Here is a 10390-nt window from a genome sequence, read left to right as displayed (position 1 = left end):
CTCTGTTTAAAAAGCAAACAAAACAAAACAAACACCAACGACTCAATGGTCAAGCTTAGTGCCTTATAAAAACTACAGCTCCCATGCTCTGCAGAGCTCTCGGGTGGCCTCAGTTCACCACCTTTTCCAACACACACACCAGCACATGTCTGGCCCTGGCCCAGAGAGGGGAGGCAGCTGGCCTGAGTGTACAGAGCAAATCAGGACTCTGGCCAGGGCTCTGCCTCTTTCATTACCGCAGCTCTGCCAAGCTCCTCCCCTTATTTTCAGAGCTGTCCAAAAAAAAAAAAAAAAAAAAAAAAGGCACTCACACACAGTGGCATCGATTGTACAGACCATACACAAGAATTTCAGCTTACAGAAGAATGTTAAATTGAAAGTGAAAGATCCCTCCACACCTGGCATCCCTCATATTTCCAGAGATATGTGTTGTTAATTTAATGGTGACAGCTCCTCCAGACTTTGGTATGTGCCCTAGTGGACATATCTGCATGCAAAACTGACGAATTCTACACCCACTGCTCAACCATCGCTTTTCAGGAACTGATTTATCTTTCTCGTGTATATCTTTCCATGTCAACACAAGTTCAATTTTCTTTTCTTTTTCTTATTAAAGTATCTTCTGTATATGTGTGCCTGAGTGTATTTGTACTTCATGTATCAGGTATCTGAGAAGGACGGAAGAGGGCATCTGGTCCCCTGGTACTGTGCTGCTGCCTAATGTTGGGGCAGGATGGAAACCAAACCTGGGTCCTCTGCTCTTCAGTGACCATCATGACGCCAGCCCTTAAAATTGAGGGTCAGAAGGCAACTTCTGGGAGTTGGCTCTCTCCTTCTACTTTTATATGGCTTCTGGGGACCAACCTGAGGTCATCAGGTTGTGAGACAAGTGGCTTCACCCACTGTGCCATCTTGCCAGCCCAACTTTTTCTTTTCCTATCAGCTGCAGCACTCTCTGTAGTGTAGGATTGCTTTCATGGTTCCTAGTCTCAGTTCTTTGTCATTAAGCATTTGTGCTGTTACTAATTTTATGATACTTTAAATAAGACCCCCAGAGAACAGCTGTGGTCCTGTACTAACAGTTCTATATGTCCTATAACTGGGAATTATTAACCCATCTACCAGCTTACTATAACAATCAACATGGCTCCCTGCCATGGTCGAACTTGTCTTTTCTCTGTGACCTGCAAAAACAGCCAAGATGTCTCCTGTGTTGCCATACATACCTTCTCCCAGCTTTCTTCCTTCTTCCTTTCCCTTCCCTCCTTCTTGCATGAACTCTGTTGTGTAGGTACAAAGGTCAAAGATACATTCTTGGGGCTGGATGGCTCAGTGGTTAAAAGTCCTGGCTGCTCTGGCAGAGACCTAAGATCCATTCCCAGCACCCATGTGGCAGCTTCAAATATCTGCAACTTCAGTTCTGGAGGACACCTTCTTCTTGGTGCACTTAACATACATGCAAAACACGCCCATGAATAGAGTGAAAATAAATTTAACAAAAGGATATGGTCTTGGGGACAAAGATGAGGACACAAGACACTGAACCAGTGCAGATGTATCTCCATGCATACTCTCCCTAACTTGACATACTTGGGCCTTTGGCTTGACTTCTCCACCCTCTACTATGGCCACTTGCACACTCATCCACAGGCAGAGTGAATCATATGTTCACACTCAGTCCAGAAAACTTCTACCCAGTCAGCCCAGAAAACTGTGACCCACGTGAGCTGGAAACAGAATTCTTGAGAGCAGACTTACACACAGTAAGAAAGGACATTTTTCTGTTTTGAGAACAAACAAACAACAAATAAAAGATCTACAAAGTTAAAAATCAAATAGGTCTGCCAGGCAGTGGTGGTGCACACCTTTAATCCTGGCACTTGGGAGGCAGAGACAGATGGATCTCTGAGTCTAGAATGACTACAGAGTGACTTCCAGAACATCCAGGGCTACACAGAGAAACCCTGTTTTGGAAACAAAAAAAAAAAATCAAATAGGCCTATTAGGGAAATAATGAAGTATATCTTCCTTTCTCATACCTCATGCAGTGGTCACTTCCATGCGTCAAAATAATCGGCATATTTTTTTCCTTCTGTCTTTTAGTTTGGTATGTCGTCAGGTGGTTTCCTCTCAGCTCCTGAGAATGAATGTTTAGGTTTTCTCCATCCAAACATATATTCTGATTCTTTCTACAAATTAACCTATGGTTGCTTCAGCTGCTGGCTGTTCTTTTATCAATTGGATACAAACCTACATGTATCTAAAAAGGGGACATTTTAACTAATAAAATGCCTCTATAAATTTGGCCTCTAGGCAAGTCTCTGGGTATTGTCTTGACTAGTGGTTGATGTAGGAAGGTCTAGCTCGTTGGGGGTGGTGCCACCACCGAGCTAGTGGTCCTGAATGTTATAAGTAAAAAGACTGCAGAAGCCACGGGCAGCAAGCCAGAAAGGAGTGTTCCTTCATGGCCTCTGCTTCAATTCCTGCCCTGACTTCCCTCAGTGATGGACTGTTATCTGGAAGTATAAGATGAAATGTCTCTCCTTCCCAAGTTACTTTCGGTGGGCAAATTTCGAGTTCTGGAGCATTCTGATCTACAGCGTGAGTTCTAGGACAGCCAGGGCTACACAGAGAAACCCTGTCTTGAAAAACCAAAAAAAGAAGAGGAGGAAAAGGAGGAAGAGGAGGAGGAAGAGGAAAAAGAGTAGGAAGGAAGAGGAAGAGGAGGATGAAGAGGAAGGAGGAGGAGGAGGAGGAGGAGAAATTTTGAGATAAATGGCTTGAAAATTGCCTATGTGTGCAGAATATACAATATGGTCAGTATATGTAGAGAACATACATATATCTCAGATTGTTTGATGATGGGTATATGATCTGAGATGTGTGTTATTAGATGTTCTTATATGAGGATCATAGAGTATCCTCCATAAACTAAGACAGACATAGTATTTGTTACTAGACTTAATGTTAGACGATCAATTGTCCTAGTTATGGTAGAATTATTGACCATGATAGCACTGTGTGGTGCATGACTACATATTGAACATCCTTACCCAGAATTATGCATTACCATACATAATTCTAATAAAAATATGTCAGTCAATTTATTCAGACCTTTCCCATCCTTTCTGGTCCTTTTCATTCTCCTGTTTGTCACACACAGTGTCTGGTATCATCCTGGCTCTTCCTTTCCCACCACTGTATCTCTCTTGTTTAACAGCCTGCTCAATGGAGCCTATGCATTCCCCTACATAAGGCCTGCTCAATGGAGCCTTATGCACTCCCCTTACCAATTATTTTATTGTGAACCAGGGAGACAGCTCCATGGGTGAGATGATGGCTAGATAAGCCTGTGGAGTCAGGTTTGGTCTCCCAAACTAAGTAAAAGCTGGGCAAAGTAACTCAAGTTTCTGTCATCCCAATGAGGCCCTACCTACTAGGAGCTGAACTGGAGACTGGATAACCAGAAGCTCCCAGACCGGCTAGTTCAGTGTACGAAGTTGTGAACAAGAGATATCCTGTCTCAAACACGGTGGAAGGTGAAGGTCAGAGGACATCCAGGACTGTCCTCTGACCTTCGAACACGCACTCCAAGAGGTATGTGCATGCCTACACTCACATACACAAATTACTTTATTGTGGATGTTATGCCCAAGTCGCAGGGAACCCAACGACCACTGAAGCAAACGCAAAAGGGTCTTTATTATGAGCAAGGACTCTCACCATCATCTTCACAGTGGGTAGGAGGTCTGAGTCTAGAGGTGCAGGGTATTTATTGTGGCTACAGCAAGCTTGGGGAATTTCCATATGGGTCAGCAAGTTAATATTTTTAAAAGCTGCATTTCTGGTGTAATCTGTAGGAACCAAACACGGGGGCAAACTCACTTGACACACAGGATGGCTAGGTTATCTATTCTCTGTGGGATGTCTTAGGTTATCTCTATGTACCTTGGCCCTGCTGCTGTAGCCTGACTGGGTGTTGCTAAGAGAGGGAGGAGGTTGCCATAGGATGTTTGCTCAAGTAGACTTTGTAGTTTTCTTCCTGAACTTGGAGTTTAGCTCCTTTGCACAAAATGGAGCTTCTTCTCAAAAATGGAGTTGGTTGGGCTTTACAGTAGTAAATACATATTAGGTGACATTTACCATTCTAGCCATCCCTAATGTGCAATTGAGTGGCATTAAAGCCGCTGACTTTGAAAAGAGAACTCCCTCTGTGCTTTGCTGTGGGATAATTAGTAGAGCAGTGGGATGCTGACACATTTTTGGGTTGGTCATTGCAGGTGGATAAAAATACAACTGCTTTTTTGCATGTTGATCTTCCTTCTCCGATGCGCTAGCTTGATAGTTCTGCAGCCTAATGGGTTCTATTGATCTGGGACTTTTCTTGAGATAAGATCATATTATTTCTGAACATAATTTTACTTCTTTTCTGATTTGGATTTTTTTTAAATTTATTTTTTCTTATCTAGTTTCTCTGGCTGAAACATCTACTATGAGGCAGAATAGCGGCGGAGAAAGCAGGAGTCCTTGTCTTGTTCTTGACCTTTGACAGAAATGTTTGGCTTTCCTCACTGAGTGTGCACTTGCTGTGGACTTTGTGCAGACGCCCTTTGTTATATGGCATAAGTTTACTTTCACGTTTTTCTGAACACTTTTCTCATGGGAGAATGTTGAATTTTGTCAGATGCTTTTTTTGTGTCATTTGAGATTATTCCTTGTTTCCCTCATGTTTTATTAATGTATCATCACCTAGATTATCTTTTTGGTTTTTTGAGACTCTGAAGGCAGAGGCAGGTGGATCTCTGTGAGTTCAAGGCCAGCCTGGTCCACAGAGTGAGTCCCAGGACAGCCAGGACTACACAGAGAAACTCTGTTTCAAAAAAAAAAAAAAAAAAAAAAAAAAAAAAAAAAAAAAAAAAAAAAACACTATACATTTTTTTTTCTCTCTTTCTCTTTTTTGAGGTGGGGAGTCTTTGAGATAGGTTCTCACCAGGTAACTCTGGCAGGCATGAAACTTTTTAGGTAGAGCAGGCTGGCCTCAATTTCACAGAGCTCTGCCTACCTCTACTTCCCAAGTGCTTGGGATTAAAGGCAGGTGTCACCATGGCCAGCTACTTTCAAATTTTAATGAAGAGAATCATCCTGAGGGCAGGTGCACAGGAGGTAAAAGTCTGAAGAGATGTATGCTTGTCAGTGTTCTTCTGCCTTTGTGATTGATTGACAGCCTCATCTTGGGTACACAAGCCTCTTCTCTTCAACTATATTTTTTCCTCTTTTTTTTTCTTTTTCCTTGATGGTAATTGGTTCTGGGGCTTCTTGCCTGAGAGATAGGCACGTACTCTACCAATGAACTACTTCTCCATGATCTTCTCCTTTAAACTAGTCAAGATACAGTTCTACTGTTGTTTCAGCAATTGTTGGAGAGAAACCCAATGACATTGTCATTCACATTATTCCTTAGTTTTATTCTCCCTGGAAGCTTTCCTATCTTCTTTTTGGATATCTTCCTTTAATCCTGATATTTTACAGTATTGCGGGATGCTACTGTTCCCTGTCCTGACACTCAGTGTGACTTCTCAGTTTGGACATTAGCAGATCTCAATTCTAGAATAGTTCCTTTTTTCCTTAGTTTTACTTTTTATGTGTGTGGACGTTTTGCCTGCATGTAGGTCTGTGTAGCACACGCATACCTGGTGCCCCAAGGAGGCCAGAAGAGGGTGTCAGATGCTCTGGAACTAAGAGTTACAGATGCTTGTGAGCTTGAACATAGATCCTCTGTGTCTTAACTGCTGATCCATCGCTCCAGCCCCAAGTTTGTTTATCAATATAACTCAATGCTTGACTCATCTATTTTCAAATAATTTTTCTATTTTCATCTCATTGTTTTTGTGCACTTGGAGACAGACTATCCTTGAACGTGTGCAATCTTCCTGCCTCTGCCTCCTGAGGGTTGAGGATCACTGGTTACCAGGATTGCAGCCACCGTCTCACCCCATATTCTTTCTAGGAGGTGTCCTCTGCTTTACCTTTCGACCCGTGAATTAAAATTTTATGTCTGCAATCACATTGGAATGTCCCAGGGCCTTTCCTTATATGTCAGTGTTTCTTTTATTGCAGCTAGCTGGTCAAGGATTAGCTTCCAGGAAGAAGAATCAACTTTTCCACAGAGATAGAAGAGGAGGAAAAGAGATGTGGGTGGCAGGGAGGTGCAAGCTCTGTTTCCTGTGACATCAATAGTGAGGCCATACAGGAGATGATGGGAAACGCCATGGTGAGGAGGCTCGAGGACCATATGAAGGGAAGTGAGGCCAAGCCCCTTAAAGTGCATCTATCCCCAATAGCCATGGGAGTTCCATTTGTAGAAGCCTGAGGCCACCAGTCCACCTTGTCGCTAATCTGTCCACTCTGGGACATTCCTGCTTTAGAGGAGGCTGTTGAGCTCTTGGACAGCTCCATGGTTGGTATTCTTAGTCAAGTGGTTTGGAAGGGCAGTGGAGCAAAGGAATTAAAGATTTTGATGAGACGGTTACAATGACTGTGTATGACTGGTAACCATAAAGTCGAGCCCTCCCGGTCGTCATTTCAACACCAGAAAGCTTCGTGCTAATTTTAAAACTGGAGGCACCATTGAATTCTCTGGCCTTGACTATTTATATAAAATACCATTATTAGACCCCAGGAATTCTTACTGTTTATGGTTTTAATTTTTAAAAAATGTGTGTATGTGTGTGCTTATTTGTATGTGTATGGGATGGGTGGTCAAAGAAAAATCCTGTTTCGGTTCTGAGGCCTTAGGTCCTCATCCAGTAGGCTAGACCAGCTGGCCAGTAAGCTTCCAGGAATCTGAGCTTAGATCTTCAGCTTGCTAGGCAGGTACTTTATTGACTGAGTCATCTCCCAGCCCTGTCTTTTATACTATTTTTAAAAGTGTGGATTTAATTACTCAACAGATATTTATTGAGCACACACATCTCTGTGCCATGTAGTGATTTTATGTGGTTTTCTTGCATGTATATCTGTACGGTGAGTGCCTGCCTGGTGCCTGAAGGGTTAGAAAAGGATGTCAGCTCACCTAGACCTGGAGGTATAGACAGTTGGGAGCTGTCATGTGCATGCTGGGAATTGAATATGGGTTCTCTGCAAGAACAGTCAGGTTCTTAACCACCGAGGTATCTCTCCAGCCCCAGCTAATTATACTTTTCTAAAAAAAAAAAAAAAAAAGATTTATTTTATATATTTGAGTACACTGTAGCTGTCTTCAGACACACCAGAAGAGGACATTGGATCCCATTACAGATGGTTGTGAGCCATCATGTGGTTTCTGTGAATTAAACTCAGGACCTTTCTCTGGATTACACTTTTTTTTTTGTTTTGCTTTGTTTTTTTGTTTGTTTTTCGAGACAGGGTTTCTCTGTGTCCCTCTGGCTGTCCCGGAACTCACTCTGTAGACCAGGTTGGCCTCAAACTCAGAAATATGCCTGCCTCTGCCTCCCAAGTGCTAGGATTAAAGGCGTGTGCCACCACTTTCTGGCTGGATTACACATTTAAAACAAGCAGGTATGTAGTTATTATACAGTTTTATAGGGAGCAATGCTTATACACTGAAGGCCTAAAGTCAACCACAGGCCTAAGTCAGACATACATGCCTGCTAACACAAAGTCTTGGTCTCTGTGGGAAAACACTGATCCTAGAACAGATAGCTATAGATCTTGTAAACAGGCAGCCTTTGTGGAAAACTACCAGCCTGGATAAGAACAAATAGTCATAGACCTTGTGGATAGGTAGCCTTGGTGGAAAGTGTCAGCTTGGATAAGAACAAATGAATCATAGACAGAGTCATAGTGACCTGTTCCCTGCTTCTTCATCCAGCCAAAACCCTGTTCTGGAAGATATCTGTACTCCCCCTGAGAACACCTATGCTCCTGCATCATCCCCCTCCCCACATCCTGCCTCTATGTATATATAGCCCCTGTGTGAAAAAATTAAAATTACGGTTTGATCAGCCTATAGACAAGCCATCATTCTTCGTGTTCCCTTGCTCTCCAGTTCTCTCTTCCAGGTCTTCTGATCCCAGTTCAATGCCCCATGGGACTGGGGCACAGTTTTCTTTCTTTCTCTTTTCTTCTTAGAGATATCATTTCATGAGATCTAACCTCAAACTCATGATGTAGCAAAATGGCCTCAGTGCTGGGATTGTGGAGGTATATCCCCAATGCCTGGTTCATTGGGTGCTGGAGATCAATCCCAGGCTTCCTGTGTGCTAGGCAAGCACTCTACAAAACAACTCACTCTCAGCTAACACCAAATCCCCAAACTCCACATCTGGCATCTGGAGCTCTTGGTGGAACTACCTGGGCTCTTAGGTACCCTGCATCTCCAGCTCTGCTGCCTGGGACCCAGATAACCTGTCTTAGCCTAGTTCTACTCCAGATCTGCAGCGTTCCTTGGAGGAGACCCCAAAGTCCTGGCATCTCAAAAATCTTGATGTCTTCATTATAACTTGGGGTTCATCCTTATCGATTCATACAGTGGCCACTCAAGGCCTCCTGGAAAACTTGGCCCTACAGCACACTGCCTGGCTTTGGCAACTTTCTGGAACCTTGGAATAAGTTTCCATGACCCCACCACACTTATACCTCTTCTGCTTGCAAAATTAGTGCCAAGTTCCCCTGTCAGCCTGAGGAATAGTCTGGCTCACTTTGCCACAGCCTCTGTGCACCTCAGTGGCCTACTGTGAGAACACGTTCCTAGGCAGGTGCTTCTAAGCAGGGAATCCCTTCCACAGTAGTCTCAGTTCGGCTTTCTCCTTTCAATACATGTGCATTTTTATAAACTGGATCCTTTAAAGTATAAAATTCAGATTCTCTAGGGCAGTGGTTCTCAACCTTTCTAATGCTGTGACCCAACAGAGTTCCTCACGTTGTGGTGATTCCCAGCCTTAACACTACTTTCGTTGCTACTTCATAACTATAATTTTGCTACTGTCATGAATCGTAATGTAGATATATCTAGTTTCCAGTGGTCTTAGGCTAAACTTGTGAGAGGGTTGTTCTACCTACAAAGGGGCTGCAACTCATAGGTTGAGAACCACTGCTCTAAGCCTTTTACCTAGGAGCAGAGGGAAGGAATTAGTCTCCTCAGACACAGCAGCACTGCTGTTCACCTGTGTGTTCTGGGCATTTCACCACAAAAAGAGAAAGAGACTCTGGCTGCAGACTGGTCAACCATTTATTTATTTATGTTGTTTCAATACACAGACAAATCACACTATATTTTCTTTGTGACATTTCTTCTTTCAAGAGTCACTTTAGTTTAAACCAGAGGATTCTCTTTAAGAATGTACACTCAAGAGTACACACACATACACAGACAGACACGCACAGAGAAACATACACACAGAGCATCATAGTGCGTGTGAATGAAAGTGCAAACAGGTTTCATCTTCAGACTCTGGGACCATCATCTCTGCCTCAGAAATTAAACAAAGTCCATCTCTGTCCTGGGACAGGGCTGGGCAGAGGCTGGACAAGTCTATTGGGGACAAAGTATACGTAGTTCCTGATGCCGGAGTCCAGGGTCCAAGTGCCAGAAACAACCGCCCACTGCCTGCACTCCCAGGTTAAGGTGCAATGGTCTTATCTGGGGACTCAGTGGGGTGGATGGGTTGGGGGATGGAAGGTAGATTTCTTTTGACTTTTAAGATTTGGTTTCTGATATTAGTGCAGAAGGGGTGTGGCCTAGAGTTGGGAGGCTGCAAGTCTTCTTCTCCAAGGCCATCTGGTCTTTCCCACAGGAAACCATCAGGGCAGGGCTGCATGGCAAAGGCTGTGCAGTCCCTCTCCTTGGGAGTTGTGTGGTCTCACAGCACCAGATAAGAACACAGAACATTTGCTGCTGTCTCAGACTAGTCAGTGTGTGGCAAGGCAGACTAAAGGCCAGGAGGTGGCAGTTTCCAGTGCAACCCAGACAACTGAGAGAGACTGGCTCCTCTTTATTTCCAACAAAGGGGCAGTGATGTCACATCAGTCAACCTAGCCCTCCCTCCCCACTTGGCCAGCCTTGCCCAGTGTCCTCCCAGAAAGTTACCCCTGAGGGCTGAAAGGGAAAGGAAATCTGAGCCTCTGCCAGGCTAGCTGGGTGACACTTGGCTGTCCCTCAGAAGCTGTCTGGCTTAGGGAGGGGAGGTCCCCAAAGCACTGAAACAGAAAATCAATAGAACTTTTGGCTTCCCATTTCTGAGGAAATAATAAAACCTCATAGCTTAACAGTGGCCTTTCATAGTCCCAGGACTGCACCTCACACCTGCACCTGGCAGATACTGTTAAGTGACCAACATGTATACACACACACACACACCCCACATGACTTCTAAGTATACTGGAGTGGGGG

This window comes from Arvicanthis niloticus, chromosome 2, assembly GCF_011762505.2.
Source record: "Arvicanthis niloticus isolate mArvNil1 chromosome 2, mArvNil1.pat.X, whole genome shotgun sequence".
NCBI lineage: Eukaryota > Metazoa > Chordata > Mammalia > Rodentia > Muridae > Arvicanthis > Arvicanthis niloticus.
The sequence above is the reverse complement of the archived record's forward strand: the minus strand, read 5'-3'. Positions refer to the sequence as shown.